This window comes from Meleagris gallopavo, chromosome 1, assembly GCF_905368555.1.
Source record: "Meleagris gallopavo chromosome 1, MGAL_WU_HG_1.1, whole genome shotgun sequence".
In the NCBI taxonomy this organism is placed as follows: Eukaryota; Metazoa; Chordata; class Aves; order Galliformes; family Phasianidae; genus Meleagris; species Meleagris gallopavo.
In genome coordinates, this window is record NC_139404.1 from 145,612,243 (window position 1) to 145,633,125 (window position 20,883).

A 20,883-nucleotide genomic window follows, 5' to 3' on the forward strand; every position below is an offset into this window, starting at 1 on the left:
GTTCTATAAGAATGAATCCTGGTGCATTAACACATATAATTATGTAAAATACCTTCAGACATGTAAGAACAATTACTGAAACAGATGCCGATATGGAAACATGGTTATCTTCTAGGGATTTTTGTGCTTATGCTAGCTAACCTGAGTGCTGCAGACAGCGACCTGTCCTGGATTCATTTGAGAATGAAGATGAGCAATGAAGGAGTGGAGAAGGATAGAAAAACACTGAAGGCAGAGGCAACACATGTACTATAGGTGTTTGGGAACCTGATGGTTAATAGATGAAAGGAGAAAGAGAATTAGTGTATAAAAGGGAATTATTGTGTAATATACAGAAAATTATGAGTGGTGAAAAAACTGGGGGAAGTTGAGAGACTTTATATGTTCATGTCAGAATAACAGCTGAAAGCCAGGGTTCAGTGGGATCTTTTAAATTATACTGTCACACCTGTAGATACCATTTTAGATATTCTTTGTAATATTCTTGATATTTCTATTTAAGAATTTCACACCTCTGGCAGTACCCTGTATCTGTAGGACTAATGTAAAATTGTACTTCAGGTCTTCCTCTCAGATCCTTGCTCTGTCAGGACACTTTTTCCCTGAAACTAACCAACGAGTGCCATCTGTGTGGCACCAGAACCAACATAATGCCTAGTAGCCAGTTGTGTTTTTTGAAGTGTTTGGCAGCCTTGTTGGCCAAACATAATTCTGCTATCCAATCAGAGGCCCAAATAATTGGGCTGCACAATGGACGTAGATGAGTTCATGGAGCTGCATTAGGAAAAGGTTTTTCACCAGAGGGCTATGGGCATGGAAAAGACTCCCCAGGGCATTGATCATGGCCCCAAGCTGTCGGAACTGAAAGAGTGTTTGGACAATGCTCTCAGACATAAGGCTTGAATTTTGGGTGGTTCTGAATGGAGATAGGAGTTTGTCTCAATGGTCCTTATGGACCAGCCTTCCAAGTCGGGATGTTCTATGATTTGAAAAACACCTGTTCATGGAGGATATGCAGTGGTAAAATTACACTTGTTCTGATTGCCTGACCCTTGAAACATGAATCTAACGCATCCTTTGACAGCACCTCTTTAGTAGTGCCCCTGGAGCTGGGCAGACTCTGGGTGTCATTATTCCAGCTTCTGCAAGCCACATGTTCTCTGGACATGGCCGTAGCCAGTGCCCTTATTTTGCACTCCTGCAAACCATCAGTTCTTTTCCTCTCCAGTGTCATCCTTAGCTCCTGCAAGAGAGCACAAGTGATGTAAACTTATTATACAACAGTCCCTTATTTCTGAGATGTGGAACCATGAGAAGAATATAGATGAAAAGGATATGCACAAAATCGTCTTTCCTTCTCATTTTAAATCATTTGGAAATTAATAACATTGGTCAAAGTAGAAACAAGCTTCATGTATTCATTTACTCCCAGTTTAATGTAGCTTTAGCCTAGCCTTCTTACTTTACGTATTGCAAGAATTCTATTCCTCTCAGTGTCACCTGGAAAGCTGGGCTAGCTGTGTACAGACTTTTAAAAAACAGTCTCTCTTGTTGGTGAGAAATGTTGTTCGGTAGATTCAAGTGGATGGCTATTCATATTTATATACTACTTATATATATTATATTGACTCTACCCTTTATTGTGGGACTATACTTAAAACACTATACTAAAATACATGTTGGCGTGCATGCAGACACCACTAAAACGGTATTGATGCTGTAAGCATTCAGCTTGCTCTAGACTACTGCAGAATATTTGGGTAAGTTTTCAGATTTCTCTGTAGCTTTATTTTAGTGAGTCTAATGGCTGTTTGTGACATCAGCATGCACATAGATGAAAACCCTCTGTTGGGTCAACAACTTTTGAGAATTCATGACTGCTGCAAGCTGGCTTGAATATACTGGTTCTAGAAAAGAAGGATGATAGGATCTTTCATATGAAGAAATTCTTTTGAAATTCTTAATGCCCATTTTAGATGGCTTCAGGCATTGAACTAAAAATATTTTCATGATTCTAATGAGTTTCACTAGATGATATTAACAAGTCATCTGTATCAATGTTGTATATTGTTCAGCTGACTTCAGCTGATGAGTGCTCTGCTGCTTACATGCTGTTCTAAACTAGCCCACAGCCTCAGCAAGTATAGATAGGGAGAGACTGAGCTTGTATTTGTGGGAAAATGTGTAGCAAGGAAGTAGTAAATAGTAGACAACCATTTGCCTAATTGTATGACTAGTCCTTGCCTCCTCTTCTTTCCTCCTACTCAAAGTGTTATGAAAACCACTGAGAAGTTTAGAAGTGAGATGCTGGACTAGATGCTGTCAGTGTGTGCTGACAACACATGGCTCTCCATTCTCCATGACTCCTTTACTGTGATTCATATTGCTTCAGTAGGAGAGATAATTCAATGGCTGCTAGAAGCTGAGGCTTGGACAGGAGCTGTCTGGTCAGCTAATGCTGCAGTAGATCAGCTGGGAGAAGAGAAAAAATGGTTTCTGTGTCAGTACATTCGATTAATGAGTTTGACTACTGTTTGTGACACATCTTTTGGACATGCAGTTAAATCTAGGGCTACTTGTGCAGATGGTTACATAAGTAATAGAAGCAAATAAAGATGTGTTTTCAACTACATTTAAACAAATTTTATTACCTTTTTGTCAGCAAACTCTTCTCCAGTTGTGCACATCGCTGCTGCATATCAGTTACATTTTTGCAGTAAACAGTCTGCAGCGAGCTACTCTGAAGTAGTCCAGATTCTTTCTCAAATAGATTCATCTTAACTGAATACAATATTTGTGCTCAAGAGCTTGCCAAATTATAGCATGGAACTTAAAATATTAAATTCTAGTAAAACAAATGTCATATTCTGCAAGATTTCATATACTGCAAGTCACTTTTATGCCCTTTAAATACAGTATTTATTGTCAGAGTTAATTCAAAAAAAAAAAAAAAAAAGAATCTGGATCTTATTGGTTTTTCAGAACAAAATAAACCCACATCTTTTTATTCTCATACATTTATCTAAGAATAGCGAAGGATAGAAAAAATAGGTGAATTTAAGGAGTGAATGGAAATACAGATACAATAATGTCACAGACAAATGCCGTTTTGAGGGATACAACAAATCTAATTTGAAAGTAATCAGAAATCAGAACTTTAATATTCAGAGAGATATCTTTTTATTAAATGCTAATGAAGTACAATTTCTAACATTACTTCATTTATTCAAGAATATTTGGCCATTTTGCTTCTACAGACTTCTTCAAATTTTATTACAATTTATGTTCTTAACATACAGTTAAATTTTTGCCTTTTAATGTGTAATGCTTGGCTTCAAAGCCAGTGATGGAGTCTGTAACTTAGTTCAGCGAAAGAAAGCAGAACTCTTGCCACTTAGCACTTAGGTTCGCTTCTTACAATAAGTCTGAACTTGACCAAGATATTTTATAATGGGAAGAGTTACTGTAAAAATAAAATCTACTTATTCAGTGGGTTTGCTTCTTGTATATAATCTGAGTTGTATCTACTCTGTTGATTAACAAGATCTGTTTGCTATAATCTTTGCTCATTAAACTGGAAAAAAAGTGTCCATGAGAGATGTATATTTTCCCCTAATTTATTTTCATCATCATCACAAATGTTAAATATTTTGTTTGTAAATACTGCTTACTTCTCCAGAGGCATAATCCAACAGTATAGTTTCATATATTTGAACAGTCATAATCTACTATCTTAAGATAAACAAACAAACAAACAAAACACAGCAAATGAAAAATTTGTATGTAACCAATTACGTTTGCTTTCTTAATCTTTTTATTCTGTGAAACTCAGCTACACATTTTTCAAGTGCTGAATTGCCCTTAATGAAAGAAAGCACTGGATAAAGTTAGAGACTTGCACAGTAATGTGTTGTAACTACTGATCTTGACTGGCAAGTTAAAAATCAAGGCCAATCATGATTAAATCGTCACCGGTAGATGTGTTCAAGGAAAAAGAAAAATCAAACAGCTTTCTAAATGAGTGAACTGCTGCGACTTCAGTTAGTTTTTCTGCTTATTTTTAGAATGAAAAGAACATGATCATTCAGGATTATAAAAATTTAAAAAACTGTGGCCATTACTGAAGAATCTAGAAGAAGTGGCATCTTTCTTTTTGTCATGGAATGATATACTGAAAATTAAGAACATGCTAAGTAAGTTAGATAACATGCCAAATAATTTGAAATACTTTAGTATAACATTATGATTTAGATTGAAGACATGCAAGACAAATACAGAGGCAAAAGTAGATTCTTTATGAGGAGTAAGAAATAAAAATAGCTCATCCTTCCCTAAGAAATTGTTGTAGTCATTAAGACACGTACCAATTATGACTGTTAGCTATACTTTCAATAATAATGGCTTGTTGAATTCAACATTAATTAAGTTTAGTCAGTTAATTTTGGAGCAGAGGAGAAGCTGTTTCTGACCTCAGCTGCCCTACATTCTAACATGAGCAAAACAAGAATATATTTCAGCTCTGATGGAAAGCCGTATATCCAAAATTATCCTGGCCTCTTTTTTTGTTTTTGTTTGTTTGTTTTCATTTTTGTTTGTTTGAAAATGTGATTCCAAATGAGTAAACGTTGTTCCACATTGTAAGATGTTTTTCAGTGAATCATCAAGAGAAGTTTCAAATTATTTATTTCTACTTATCCTCAAAATAGTCTTTCACTTTATATATCATAGTGCATTGTAGACTGTGAATCCACTCGAAAGACATATTTTTTTTTCAACTTACAAAATACTAAGGGCCCTGATTACTCACAGGGGTATAAATACTTACTGCTGCCCTGTATTAGCTAAATAAGAATAAATCGGAATACCAAGCACATTTTAACCATACTGTCTTACTTCATTGTTAATAGTTTCAGGAATTCATACTGATACAATCAGCATTGCTTATTGCATCTCTCGGTCTTGAAAGCTGAAACTGGTGTTTTGATGTAATGTCATTGGAAAAAGTATTTATTTTTACAAGATGTATATACAAATGCTGTTTATTAAGTAATAGTAGCGACAAGAAATCTGTAGGAAAAATAGTAGTTAGAAAACTTAATATTTGTTTGAAAATTGTCTCATTTTTTCTCTGATGAATGCAGCACACAGAAATATTGTGTGTGGATGATGATTTCAGCTTTGGTCAGTTATACCAGTCAGCTACCTCCACAGGGTAAATTTATCTGCTAAGGAGACAAGTTATGTTAGCAGCTTGCAAGTAAATTGAATTTAAATTCTTGTATTTTTTATAGGATAAGCTAGAAATTCTTGGCTTTTGAACCATACTTTTAGCATTGTGGTAGCTTATAATAGCTTATAATTCCTTATAATGTGAGCATTATAAGGAAGAAACTTTTTAGGATCTCTAAACTTAGAATTTTAGGCTTAAGCTATTGTGAATAATAGACTTAAGCAGTATGAAGCAATGAGTTTGTACAATATATACAAATGATCAATTAAAACAAAAAGTAATCAAAAAGATTTTGAGTTACTGCTTTACCAAAAAAGTTCTGCTATTCTGATCTGATATTCTGTATTTTTTTCTCATAGCTCAGTATCTAAGGAAAATATTTGATATAACTGCTTCTTCTCAATAGCTTTTTTTTTTTTTTTTTTTTTTTTTTTTTGGCCAGTAACTGTGGGACAGATTTATCAATTGCATAAATTCAGGAGACTTTTGACACCTTATGGTAGCTAGCAACTTGATCCAACAAATACAAGACTGAAGATAAAAACAAATTCCCTGCAGAATGTAGGAAAAGATGCAGTCAAACCAATGTTGACAACATCAAGTGAACTGTAACTAAAGTCCTTATGCTCTATCAAACTGAGGAATCAACTTCACAGACAACAGAAGAAAATAAGAATCTTATAGATGTAATCACAATATAAGAAGAACTGAAGAGAACAATGGGAAAAGCATGACAATATACTTTTAAAAATGCAAAGATATTCCCTTAGTTAGATATTCCCTTCAGCATCTTTGTCTTTATTCTGTTTTAGAAGATCGTGGTTTGTGTGAGATGTGAGTTCTCCTATTTCTTTCCATATGTTCCTAGACCAAAAATAGTTTCCTCTCTTCATATGGATTTCTCCAAATAAGGAGTGAAGTAACTGTAAATTAACTTCTCATTACTACAGAACAAATGCATACTTCCAATATGCTGATTTGGGGGGAGGAGAAATGAGGAGACAGCTCTTTGGATAACTCTGTTGAAATCTGTCTTCTAGAAATTTCTCACTTAATTACAGATTTTATTTTATTTTTTAAAATATTATTTATTTGAATTTACACATATGAAAGAAAGAACAACGAAAAAATCTGTTTTCAACAAGTCAATAAATTAGCTAAACTAGATTTTCCAGTGAATTTCATTACATTTGTGAATCCTTCATTCCAATTAGAATATGATAAAGCAAAGAGTTAGAGTGATCCTATCAAAAATCCCACAGGATATCATAGCATAAATAAAATAGTAGAGGTCATCAGATAGGAAGCTAAGACAGAAGTGCTGGCCAGAACTAAACTATACAGTGCTATAAAAGAGATCCTCAACAGAAAGTAAAATAGTTTTCTTGGCCACTGTGCATACCTATGGGTCTCAAAAATGATTGGGAATGACAGATTCTACCTTCTCTTTCTATTTGAGGATTTATTTGGCACCACTTGTACTTTAACGTACAGGAAATACAACATCTGTAACTTGATGTAACAACATCTGTTGTCAGCTATTGAAGGAAAATAGTCTGGGTGAGATATGCCAGATGATCCAAAATGACAGCATTTATGAGTCTTTAACACAAATATATACATTTAAAATTAACGACTAACATGGACTTTCACATATACTAGCATATTAGTCTTTACCGTTCTCTGAAAAAGCATTATGTGTGGATGGAATTTTTCTCTGATAGCTGTGCAGTACCTTTATTGAAAACAAATGCCAAACTGTAATCTATTCAGGTAAATATGTACCTGCATGTGTATGTTTAGATTTAATCAGGCCAAGCATTGCATTATTGCAGTGTTGGCTTTAAGGTTGTTATACCCTAAAAAGTACTAACAGTGTTTGTTGTTTTTTTTTTTGTTTTGGTTTGGTTTGGTTTTGCTTATAAACTTCTCTAAATTAATATTCATATTCTGAAGCAGATTTTTTTTTTCTTGTTAATTCAAACATTTTGAGCTTTACAGTCAGCCCTTCCCCGATACTTTGGCTTGATATTCTGTTTGAGTTCAAAACCATTTGTTTTATAACAGATCTTCTGCAGAACAAATAAGTGTTACATTCATCACAAGCATGGAGGTAAAAACAAGTCAAAACAAAATTATCTGATAGCATCTGTTATTTTTGTCATTTTGTCATCTCTCTGCACATCAACAAAACATTGACCATTTCATCATCATCTTTAGTCCTTTTTGTTGATGCTGCTACCTTCCTCTGATATCTTTGTCTTGTTTATTTTGAAACCTTCATTTTTCTGTACAAACAACTCTGTACTTTTCAAGGTTTTCAACACTAAATATTCAAATACATATTTTTATTTCCCACATGTAAGATTTAATTTCTTTGTGATTGCATCTTCCTTGCATGATTTGTTTTACCTTCCTCCTTGAAATGCATGGAAGTTACTATAAAATCTTAAGGCAATTCTCCAATTTCACACTGTTCTCAGATTGTTTTTGAGTAATACTTGAAGACATAAATGCTGTAAAAATGAATGTAAATAAGAAAATTATATTACTTTTTATGACATGTCATCAGGTCGTTTTTGTTTGTTGTTTGCTTTTTTTGGGGGAGGGCTTTTGGTATGATTTCAGGCTCTAACAATACTTTGTTTTTGCAATTCTAAAAGTTTGTATCTTTCATTTAGTACTGATTTCCCATCTCTGTTTAATTAAGGAATAAGCAAAGATATACACATTCTAATTTGATAATAACTCAAAATTCTGAAAATAGGAAACAGGAGAAGAATGCTGATACTACATTAGTTCTATTAAAGACTGAGTTTCCCGGACATGCTGTGCAGGCTGCTTGAGTACTCTGCCCTTCTACCTAGTTGGTAGTGGATAAAGAATAATTTAAAAAAAAATTCCCTCAAGCACTTCAAGCACTGTTTGCCATCGTACACTGCGTACTACGTATAAATCCTTGTGATGACCTATTAGTCATCATCATTAGCAGCAAAATTAGTTACATTAATATAGGTACTTAGAGCATTTAGACTGGCAGTCAGATCTTGTTTCAGTGAGAAGTTACAAATTAAAATGAAAGGCAAATAGTATGATTCTTTAGCTATGTAAAAGAACTGTTTGAGAAACTAGTCATAAATTGTACCAAATGCTGATATAATATCAAAATGTGTGCTATTCTCTAATTTGCTCCTTGATGACTACAGTCGTGTTTAAAGCTGTCCCCCTTTTGTGGATAAAACAGGAGAACAAACGGCTTGTGAATCAACAGTGACAGTACCTACCAATCAGCAAGCTCAGGTACTGAGGAATTGTTTGTTTTGTTTTGTTTATACATTTAAATCCTCCTATTTCTTTATTTATGGTGGAGTTATTAACTGCGATTAATCATAAAACAATTATCAGTGTTACCAAAAAAGACCTAGCAAAAACTTTCCTATACCCTGACAATGGGGATATTATTTATTGATACTCCTAAGTATGCAGTGTAAAATATTTCTCTACATTTTTTGGAGAATTAAAACAAAACATAGTTACTTGTTCTAAAATAAAAAACTGCGTTCTAGGCTTTTCCTTCATCTAAGCAGTAGTTCTACTAGAAACTAAATAGGTGATACTACATGTGTGATCTGTTTTTATAATTGCTTGACACAATGTTTGACTGTGATTTAATGGTCATGTATTTTATTTCTTTGATATGAAAGACAAATCTAATTATGCCAAAATTGGTCTACGTTTACCTTATCTTAAAATTATATTATCGTTGTTAAAGTACGTTGTATAAGCTGATGACAAAACAGATTCTAGTTTACATTTAGTATTTAAATTGTGTTTAAATTTAGCATTTAAATTTATCTCTATCTTCTAGCACTTATGTGAAATTAATATCTTATGTGCAGCCAAATTTGTTACTTTTTTTTCACAAGTATTATCTACCTAAATTCATACTATAAACTATACAAAAATTCTTGAAACTTTCCTGTACCAAAAAAACAACAAAAGAGTTAATGTGGAACCCAGTTCCTTTCTTCATCAGTTACTGAGAAACAATTCCAGCAATTAGTTTCTGTCAAGTGGTCAGCCAATGTAAGTCAGAACCTTTGTTGGCCACGGGTGAACTTGGCTCCAAAACTGCTGCTCAGATTCATCCTATTAAATATATGTAGAGATGTCTACACCTGATCTAGTCATCTAGGTTGTCTTTTTAGAGAATAGAGAAGAACAGTCTCTTTTAGACTGGACTTTTTATATTCTAAAGTCAATTAAATAAACTCCTAAATGTGCCTTTCCTTTCCTTTGACTATACAGTCCATGTTGACTGGCTCATGTTTAGGTACTGTAGATACGTAAAGCTGTTTGAGATGTACCACATAATGGGAAGATGCTTAGTTCTGTTTTCCATGAAACAGAATAATTCATAATACCTGCATATCAGTCTTTAAGATCTAATCTAACACAACCTTTCAGCTCTGTAAACCACAAATAACTTTGATCATACTTTACTCCCAGTAAGTTAACACTGTATGTAGGCATTCACAGTAATTGAGGTATCATCTTCTAAAGAACTATCGTAGAATCAGAGAATATCCCAAGTTGGAAAACCAACAAGGATCATCGAGGCCCACTCCCAGCTTCACGCAGCACCACCATTCAAACCATTGTCCAAATACTGCTTGAACTCTGACAGGCGTGGGCACATCTGTTGAACAACACTCTTATGCTTTGACGTATAAAATACAATAGATATGTCATGTGAACTCTGATCAAACATGATAAAGCTTCCAACTTCCTCAGTGCCTAAATTCCCATCTTGCTTCATCTTTCTTCAGGTTTTACAACTCTGGAGTTTGAAACAACAGGATTATTATCACTACAATAGCATATTTAGTGTCTGAATACAGAAGAATTTTGAAGAGCTTCAAACTGAAGTGAGAAAATTGTGCAGTTCAAAGAGGAATATTATATTGTGCCAAAGTATACCTTAGCAGGTGCTGTTTCAGTCTAGGATTATACAGACAGGATGTTCCTGTAGAAAGAAGATAAAGAGGCTCAAGGTATGTTCACAGAAAGGAGTGGAGACACAACAATGATTTTCTGGTGCCCTAACATTGATAGTTTTATGATCAGTTTTGGAATGTGTTAGATATACTGATGTCAGTAGATAATTCCACTTGAAATGGTAATGCCAGGAAATATGTAGTTTTGCAGCTTGTATGATTGTGAAGATATCACATAGCTTGGTAGAAATTGTTCAAATTGAAAAAAGTGGAGGGGCTTGGAATCTCACCTTCATAAAAAGAAACTACTTTATAATGCACAATGTTATGAAAAATTTGGCATGTTATTAACCTGCAATCTTAACATCAGACGAGGGTAGATGTGGTCTCTCTCACTTCTACTTCCTTTCGCTTCTTTCTTTCAGGTATGCTGTTAAGTCTAGAGAAAGAAAATATATTCCAAGACTTTTGAAAATGAAGAGAACAATAATGCTCTGATGGAAAGAACAACAATATTTATATAAAATAACAATATTTATATAAAAGTTTAAGAGTGTATGTCTGTATCCTCAGCAAAAAATATGTAACAAGACAAGTGTGATTAAATACACTGCCTGTTATCTGAAGCCCCTCAAATAATGCAGTAGTCTTTAGTTGTCATAACAGCTGCTCTATCATTATTCTTATTCTAGCCAGTTTCTGAACACTGTTAAAATGTGCTTTTCTAACTCAGTAAGAGATCTATGAGTTATGTGATTATTTGATAAAATAAGCTTGCTGGCAATGTAACTTGAAATCTCTGCCCATTATCCTTTTTTTTTTTTTTTTTTTTTTTTTTTTTTTTTTTTTTTTTCCCCAAGACTCATAGAAGAGTCTCTAATAATTAACATTTCTTCCACTGATTCCTGAAGCAGAACATCATTTCAAGATGCAAATGCAACTGGAATTATAAGCTAGCTCCCTTTATAGTTAGTGATGCGTTGTATCTTGAATGGATGACTCCTGCCTTCTAAACTAGCTGCTTAGGATAACTGGGATGCAGCATCCCCAGCTCTGTTCTGTGCTTTTCCACGCTGTATCACAAATACTGGCCAGCTACAGATTTAGATTGTTACAGTTGGACCACATTAATTCAACCTTACATGTTAGACTGCAATTGCTTTTCCTTCCTAACCCCCTTTCCCTCCAGAAATATTTTGAATGAAGGAAAAACAAATTTCATGTCTTTCTACTGCATCTATTACCAAGCGGAAATCGTTTTAAACTAAAAAGAAGGGAGATTTAGATTAGATGTTAGTGTAAAATTTTTCACTCACGTGGTGGTGGAGTGTGGAACAGGTTTCCCCTAGAAGTCTATGATTCTACAATGATGAATGACAACATGCTTTTGTTCCAGAACACCTAACATTGGTATGACTGTGCCACTGGGGACAAGATTGACATGGTGAAGAACATCAAGCCAAGGTCTCACCACTGGATAATCATTCCAGTGATTGTATCATGAATCTGAAACAAGGAATACAAGTGGATGTAGAACCTGACAGCGCTCTCAGCAGTCACACAAACTGAAGAGACAGAAGGCAGCATGAAGGGAGGAAAGAAATGAAGAATGGAGGACAAAGATGGATGAGAATCCCCAGAAGACCATAAAATGCTGCTTTCAGAATATCTCTAACATGATTATGAAATGAATGGGTGAGACATGGATTTTTCATGGGATATGTTTAAGAGAGTATGTACTTAGAAGAAGAAACCCCAGAAATATAAACATCTGTGGTTTTGTTTCTGCATAATCATGGACTACAAAATATGCAAGCAATATTTTGGAAAGGGAAAACTAGCAAATGAGCCACAACCCAAAAACCATTAGCAACATAGACTTCATTCTATATTTATTCAAGGCTCTCAAATAAGAACAGATGCAGTATAATAATGCTCCTAGGAGCCCCTAGTTACAAGGTTTATTCTGTATCTGATGTTTGCACATAACTGATGAGTTTAGTACAATTGTACGCCTGCTTTTCTAGGCTCACTGAATTTAAATGCAAATAAAGAGAAAAGTTATTTTATTTTCATGGTAATTAAAAAATATTAGAGTTAAATACAAAGACAGTGAACTTGATGTACCATACAGCAGTCCAATTTTGCCAAGCCACCTGATTATTCAACCCAATTACAGTCTCCAGGCAGCTTGTACATGTCATTTAAAATAGCATCCCTAATGTCTTCGTAGTACTAGACCATGTCAAGAGGAAATTCAGTTGGTGGTTGCTTGTATGTAAATGAAATTTTCAGAACTCATAATTCATAACATCCAGAATTAAGGAAGGTGATCTACCCTCCCTGAAGATCATAAGCATCATGAAGTATTTACCATGCCCCAAACAAATGAAAGATAGCAATAATGCTGTAGTTCTGATGAATCAATTAGAAATGCCATGTTGCTGTTGGGCACCTTTCACCACAATCTGCACAGGTTAGAAAGCAGTTCAATTAGACAGATAAAACTGTCCAAAAATAAAATTTCCCAGCTCCCCAGTTTAAAGACTAAGTTTAAAATTGGTGTGCATCTTATTTTAAATTTGATTGTGACATAGATATGTGCTGAAAAACATAAAAGTTTGTTTTAAATAAACAGTGATATATATTCACTGCTTTCAAACATAAAGGACAATGTGGAAGAAACCATAAGATAAACGTAAAAAAACATTGAAGTGAATTGTTTAGAGAAAAGTTTTATGGGAGAGAATGGTAATTTTATTTTTTTATTTTTATTTTTATTTTTTAATGTTACTACTGCCTCCAGTTGGTTACAACATTTTTGGCATTCTGTCTTATGAAGTGGTAAAAATGACAGTAGCTGAAGTTGAAAGGTCTCGAAAAGAGTCAGTAACCTCATAGCACAATAAGCTGGAAGAAAAGCACATTTCAAGGCTTTTCAGTACTTTATGATATGTGAAACAACTGTAGTTATGAAGCTTTTATTCATAATTTTGTGCTGCTTGGGTCTATTATCACCCAGGTTGGCTAACACTTGCAATAGTTTGCAAATACACAGCCTAAGTGAATAGATGTAGGAAGACCTTCAAAATGACCAGACCTGTGACTCCGAATGCAGAGATGGCTGATGGTAGCTTTTGGAAAATTATATATTGTCTGATACCTTTCTGTATGTTTAGCTTCCTCCATTATTCCAATCATTTTTCTTCTTCATTTTTTTTTCTTATCAAGACAGCTTATAAAAATACTAGTATGAGTGAGTATATTACACAGAAATAAATAATAAGCTAGCTGAGCTTGTGTTCTAATAAAAACATAGATGCATCTTGAAAGAACACTTATTTCTTCACAAATATCTGAAACTGGCAGTCAGTAAAGAGATAATGCTAGAAAGAAATTCATCATTCCCAAGAAAAAAAAAGTACATTCTTGACTACTGTCACTTAAAAGTTACATCATTAACATTTCTAAACTTTTCCAAAATGAACACATATTTATATTACCACAATGAAACAGTAGCAATACCAGCACCACATCTAGTTGCAATTACCTTCATTGGGCATTAGTAAAAACAAAAATCACTGTTCTCCTAAGGAGAAAAGATTTCTGTAATCACATTTGCTGCATGGGTACAGCAGTGTACATGTCACTAACTTTCAAAGCCACAGCTCAATTTCAGTCAGTTCTGGTAGAGCTGGAAGTGTCAAATATACTGAAGTTCTCAGGAGTTTCATAAGGACAGGTACTTGGGAACAGAAAACTATGTTAGTCTTATCAAAAGAAAGACTTTGGTGTTAATTCAGCCCATCAAAAAGGACAGGAAATGCACAGGGGAAAGAGACAAGTGATGCAAAATGTATGTGCGGCTGGAAATAAAACAACCCAAATTTATTCAGTTGGTAAGGACTCCCATTGCACTGCTGGGAACAAACTTGTCTGAAGACAGGTAAGAGAAATCAATTTACCTGACTTAAATATGTTATTTTCACTCACAACTTACTTAGGAATTACTTCAGCAGCACTCACCACTTGAAAATCAGTTATTTACTCCAAGCTAGTCATAGATGCCATGTCTGTAGTGCTGAATGGAGCTGCTAGGGACAAACCCCTGGCTCGGAACATGAATAGCATTGAATAACAGTGACTAACAGCAGTACTGACTCTCCAGAAAATGTGGGTACTTTTTTTGAGAAGGACTGTTTCTACAAACATGTGAAATTAGGTGTGAGGTGTCTAATAAAAATAAACTGAGTTCTGCTTCAGATTTTAATTAATTCTGGTGCTCACTGAAAAACTGTGTATAGGATGTATCTGATCTTATATAATTGATGTGGCTGGGTGAAAGCAAGTTGTAACAATCCAGAGCACTGCCAGAAAGATAACAGGCAATTATGTAGTGTAAGTAGGTATCCAGTGTTAAATGATGGTCTTCAGGTGAAAAATTTTCTTACTGTTCACTATCCAGGAAACGTAAGCACTTGTTTTAGAAACATTTCTTCAACTAACTACTGGAATTCAGAAGCATGGTGTCTTATAAAGGTGCACTGACTTCTCTTTCAGATTTCATTAGTTCTGGTGCTCAGTGACCAAAATCATTAGAGCTATTAAAGTTTAATATTTAGTACTGAAATTTATGTTTATACTGACATTTTTTCTTTATCTGTCACCATAATGGCAGAAGATCAAAAATTGACTTAAGATGTGCTGGAGGAGGCAGAGCTTTCTAAAATGACCAGGTTTTCACCTATACTATTAACAAAATTTGTATTATTACATTATGAACTTGAGTATAATGAGGAAACTAGGAACATTTTCCAACTAATGGATGCAGATGTATAATCCAGCTGCTTCCTAATTGCATGACAGCAGTTACAGCCCTTTGGAAGGAAATGTGGGTGCATAAGTAGGAAAGAAACTCAATAAGGCCCCTTGCTTTGCCCATCTGAAGATTTAAACAAAAGTTAAGGAATGTCTGCTTGGTTATATATATACATACAATTCTTTTTTAGATACATTCACAAATCATTACAGAAGTTTTGAAAACATTTTATTAACTAAAAGGACATTTAGACTAGAAGCAATGTGTAGTGGTAATCAAACAATAGTAGGAATCAAGGCAGTAAGAATCAAGCAACTTCCCTGAAAGTGGGATGTCTGCTTGTTGAATTTGCTCAGAAGGGCAGATGAAAGAAAGGATACATTTGTAGCAAAGGGAACTAAAATTGCTCAAGGCTGCAGCACTGTGGAGACTTGAGGAAAATGGGAGTTCTTTCAGTCTCCAGGGATATTTGGAAAAGTTTCCAACAGGCAAAACTCCAGCATGGGCTGAAGCTGAATTATTTCCTCAGTTTTTATTGCTAAGATAAACATTAGGGAAATCCTTATGGACAGTGATGAACAGACTTTAAGGACTCTAAATCTTCTCACAATTTTTGTTTCTGTTTGTTTGTTGATGGCTTTTGTAACTCTTCCCCCCCCCCCCCCCAGTTCTCTCAATGATAAGTATACCCTTCTCTCTTATTAGGGCAGAATTGTGTTCTCCTCCAGGCCCATCTGTGACATCAAGACGAATCTCAGCTAGCAAACACAGGACACAAACATTCCCAGTAAAGCAATGCTGTTTTATTCAGATATCCTCTGGCTACAGACATACTAGAAAGAAAACTAACACAAAACCAAAAGCAAACTCCCAAAAAGAACAGCAAGAGGCTAATATAAGAAGTCATTGCTTTTCCACTTAAAATACCTATTTTAAAAGGCCAGCTTTATTAACAAGAGCAAGCAAGCAAACAAACAAACAAACAAACAAAAACATTTAAATTATATTACATTGTAACTGTATTATTAAACTATTCAGTACAATCAATTACTTTGGTTAATGATGTACAACATTGCTGGTTTAAGCTATTACAAGTCAGAGTGGTTTGTCACGAAGTACTTAAAATATTTTAAAGTATTCACAAGCGACTGCATTCATCAAATTCTCTACTTCAGGAATAAATAAATAAATAAATAAATACAGAGAAGAACAGACAAGTTTAGCAGTGGATTTATGTTTTCAACACTATATTTCCAGTAGTGCATTTCTTGTCTGGAAAGTAAGAATGAAGAGTTTTAGCTCATCAAAGATTTCTAAAGAATATGTTTCAGATGAACTGCCATTGACAATGCTGTTTGAAGGCAGAGATTCTAACTCACAAAACAGGATTTCAGCTTATTCAACTTATATAAGGCTTTAGTAGGTTTGTCAGTCTATAATACCTGGGATCTCTGTTCTTCTCATTGCAGAGGGAGAGCTAACAAATAATTCAACCGGCATTCAGTTTGGATGGCGAAGTTTTGTCTGTAGTGTCATACATAGAATATTTTCTCTAATGAGTTCAAGTGCCCTTAACAGCTACAAATGATATCAGGCTGTTCAGTTTCTCAGTACCAGTACCACTTTAAATTTATATCAATCTAAAGTGTGGTAAAACTATTATTTTAAGACCAACAGAAATGTTACAGTAAATTAAGTAAAGCCAGTGAAACTGAAACGACTTTTCCAAACGGAGATAAATAACAGTCACTGCAAATAATTTGTCCATTCTTTAATTTTACTTTCTAAAATTAGGATAGCTAGTAGGTTAAGTAATAGTTTTTTGGAAAGTTTTATTGGTAATACTTCAATAAAGATGTCATTTAAATACAACAGTGCTGCTGAAAATTTTAGAGTTCTAAGGATGGAAAATTAAAGTATCAGCTTTGAGAGAATATATTTAGTTATCAATGAAAATATAAATAATTATTGATTGAAATTGATATCTTATGATATCTGATGCCTGCTGCCACTTTCTCTATAGAAGATTTCAGTCAATAATCCCCCAGTATTTCAGATTGCTCCACTAGGGGAAATATTAATGGAAAAGATGTATTGAAAAACAAAGACTAAAACAATTTCTCACCCTGACTAGCAGACAGCTGAAAATGAGTTGTGAGTACCCCAAAACAATCTCAGGGACCAGAAAAATCAGTCATAAGGAGAACGGTTATCTGTAACTGCTGTGATTGGAAGCCTGGACTAGAGGTTTGTTGAAATAACTGTGGTGTAAAATGGAAAAAAAAAAAAAAAAAAAAAAAAAAAAAAAAGAGCAAGGCAACAGAATAGTGTTATAATCTAAGAGATGAAAATAGCAGTGAGGAGACATTACAATAATGGGGAATAACATGAGTTTTCCTAGTCATTGGGCAGATGGACATTCAATTTATAAAGTTATTTATATTTTACTCACAATTGCTCTTTTTCCTTTTCCTCAGTATTGCTATAGAGTCATGGAAATGGGTCTTTATGATCCATCTGAAAGTAGCCATCTTAGAAAGCCAGGTGATGTTAATTAGAGTTTTGTTGTTGATAATGATTTTTTTTTAGGTAAACAAGTTGCTTATTTGGTGCTCTAAAAAAAAAAAGACTACTTGATATAACTTTACATTTACACAACAATAAATCTTTTGGTAAATTTCTAATTTATAATATAATAATATAAAAATTGTATTTTATATATATATATAATAATACATTTCTAACTGTTGTACAAGTTGATGTTGATTGCTCACAAAAGCTGTAAACATATATAGCTCTTGTTTACCTAAACCTCTGTGATAGCTTCGGTCATATTTTCTAGGCTAGGTAACAACCATCCTGTTACATCCCAAATCCAGCACTTAGTGTAATGTACAGTCGAATACAGCACAAGTCCAGTTATGTACACAAATCTTCCTGTTCAGTTATTTCAGGATGGATTTCCATTTTCACGCATGCATTTATTGTCTCAAAGATTTAAAGATTTTCACCTGAGACAAACAGACATAGCCATAGAAACAGATTTAGATGATCTGTAAACATTTCAGAAAAACTGAATAACTGTGATAAAAGTCACACAATAAATAAATAAATAAAGCAAGCAAGCAAGCCAAGGAAAACAAACAAACAAACAAGCTAATATTCAATAATCAATTCAAAAGTACTGTAGATAAAATTCATGCACTGATAGATTAGTAATTTAGGCTCTGATAGATTTAACTATCAGCTGATGTGCTTTAAAATATATAATCCAATAAATCTAGATTCCTAGCAATGCAGGCAAGATCTACTCCTTATATTTAAATACAAAGCAAAGCTCTAAAGAATGGATGGCTGACATAGGGTAGGAAATGTGTTAGTTATTTCTTTGTCAGTCCCCGGAAAGAAACAGGTGATTCTTTGGAGTAATTCATCAGACATTAATAAAGAGAACTAAAACTGGCTAGATTAATTGCACTCCATTAAGTACTTCTCTCTTTTGATTATAAGAGGGCTTAGGGTGACTAACTCAGATGCAATTGTTTACACAATTCAAGCCTAAAACATGCTGAATATTCACCCTAAAAATCACTACGGAACTAAGCTTCATTTGTTGTGTATAAATAAATAAGTTTTAACCTTTCATTCATTAATTCAGTTATCAATTTTAAATGGAAATGACCTGTTTATGTAAAGAATATTTTGTCTTCCAGTTTTAATTTTAAAAAGCAATGTAAGCTGGTACTATTTCCAGATGAATCTTTAAAGTTATGCACATTACATATGGAGCATAAACATGCTCTCTGTATCTTTGGGATAAAGCGGGGATATCAGATCTGTTTTATTTACATATAAATAATTCTCCAAATGTCTTTTTCTGAAATGAACCTAAACAGACTTGAGTAGTGGGCCCAGCAGAACCTCATCAGGTTCAATAAATCCAGTACAAGGTCTTTCACCTGCAGCAACTCCTGCTATAACTACAAGCTGGGGGATACAAGGATGGAGTAAAGACCTGTCAAAAAGGACTTTTTTGCTGGCTCATGTCCAGATTGTCACCTCTCCCTCTGGTGAGAGGGAACTGGTGAATGACAATCTGGACATGAGCCAGCAATGTACCTTTGCAGTCCGGAAAGCCAACTATATACTGGGCTGCATCAAAAGAAGTGTGGCCAACAGGCTAAGGGGGAGGTGATGCTGCCCCTCTGCACTAGTGAGATCTCACCTGGAGTACTGCATCCAGATGTGGAGCCGTGTGTATAGGAGATAAGTGGACCTGTTGGAGTGCAGACAGAGGAGTGTCACAAAAAATGATCCAATGAATGGAATATCTCTTCCATGACGACAGGCTGAAAGGCTGTTCATCCTGGAGAAGAGAAGGTCTCTGGGGAGACCTGAGAGCAGATTTCAGTACCAAAAGGGGGGCTATATGAAAGAAGACAACAGACTCTTTAGAAGGGTCTGTAGTGATAGGACAAACTAAAAGAGGGGAGATTTAGATTAGATATAAATAAGAAGTTTTTACAGTGAGAGTGGTGAGGCACTGGAGCAGGTCGCCAAGGGATGGTGGATGCTCCGTCCCTGGAGACATGCAAGGCCAGGCTGGACGGGGCTCTGAGCAACCTGACGGAGCTGTAGGTGTTCCAGTTCATTGCAGGGGGGTTGGACTAGATGACCTTTAAGGATCCCTTTAAAATCAAAAGATTCTATGAGTCTATAGTTCTACAAAATTCCTTTCTTAATTACCACTTTGTGCATGTAATGAATAAGCAATATTTGGTTTATATTCAGATGGAAAACTTTCTAGTCATCACACACAATACAGTCTAGAAAATTATTTAAAACATTATTAATTGACTTACATTGTTTTTACATTCTGTCCAGCATTATACTTTCCATTGAGCTTAATTTCTATAGTCAGGAGTTTATAGTTACAATTCTCATCAGTAGTGCTGAGAAAAGTTTCTGTGTTGTCTAGATTCAGATTTACCACTTGAATACTCCCAGCATACTTGGAGTTTGTGATCAGGAGGCATAATATAACACCTATATCACAGAATTACTAGCTATTACTAGCTATTAACAGCATGTGATGGCCAGTGCAAAGTTACAGTCTTTTTAATACTGAGACATAAAGTACTTTGAAAATCCTATCCATTCCTTTTGAGCTGAGATTCAAAATAGGTCAACTAATTTATTTCATAAGTAGTTGCAGGACAGGGATTTATAAGCCAATAACCCCTATGTAAAGGTTTATTCCAAAGGAATTTTCTCCCATCACAAGAAAAAATGAATGCTTAATCTCATTCACCCAGCTGTAAATGCATCTACAGATGCAGAGACATAAAGCAGTAATATGTAACACCATAGAACAACGTGTTGTACTGTATATTTTGTACAACAAAAATACGAAAACTTATTGGTAAGCAATGCACTTGCAATTCATTTTTGTGATTTTATCATATATTCTTAAAGTGTATAGAAAGCCAGACATGTCAAACATGACCAGCATACAAACCACAGGATTGTCAATAATGGGTTGGAAGAGGTTTCTGGAGATCATCAAGTCCAACCTTCTACTGGAATGATAATTGGTACTTCATCACCAGGTCACCTTAGAGGTTTGAAATCCTCCAAGGATGGATTCCTTGGTGTCGGTGGGCAACCTCTTCTAGTCTTGCACAGCCCTCTGAAAAGTTTTCTTAATGTTCCCTTCCAAAACAAAATCTGTAGCATCGGCCCACTCATGACATCTTCTGGCATGATAGTTGCCTTTGCACTGCCCTTCAGGTAGTAACAACAATTACTAGGTCCCTCCTTAAGTGTCAACTTACACA

The 20,883-nt window shown here is 34.6% G+C and overlaps 1 long non-coding RNA gene across 1 annotated transcript; it reads left to right on the top strand.

Moving 5' to 3' along the window:
- The first annotated feature begins 5,645 nt into the window (after positions 1 to 5,645).
- LOC146545674 (uncharacterized) lies at positions 5,646 to 15,694 on the top strand. The gene is made up of 3 exons (XR_014880868.1): positions 5,646 to 8,530; positions 10,060 to 10,284; positions 11,624 to 15,694. It is a non-coding gene; the product is annotated as an uncharacterized LOC146545674 (long non-coding RNA).
- The last annotated feature ends 5,189 nt before the right edge of the window (positions 15,695 to 20,883 follow it).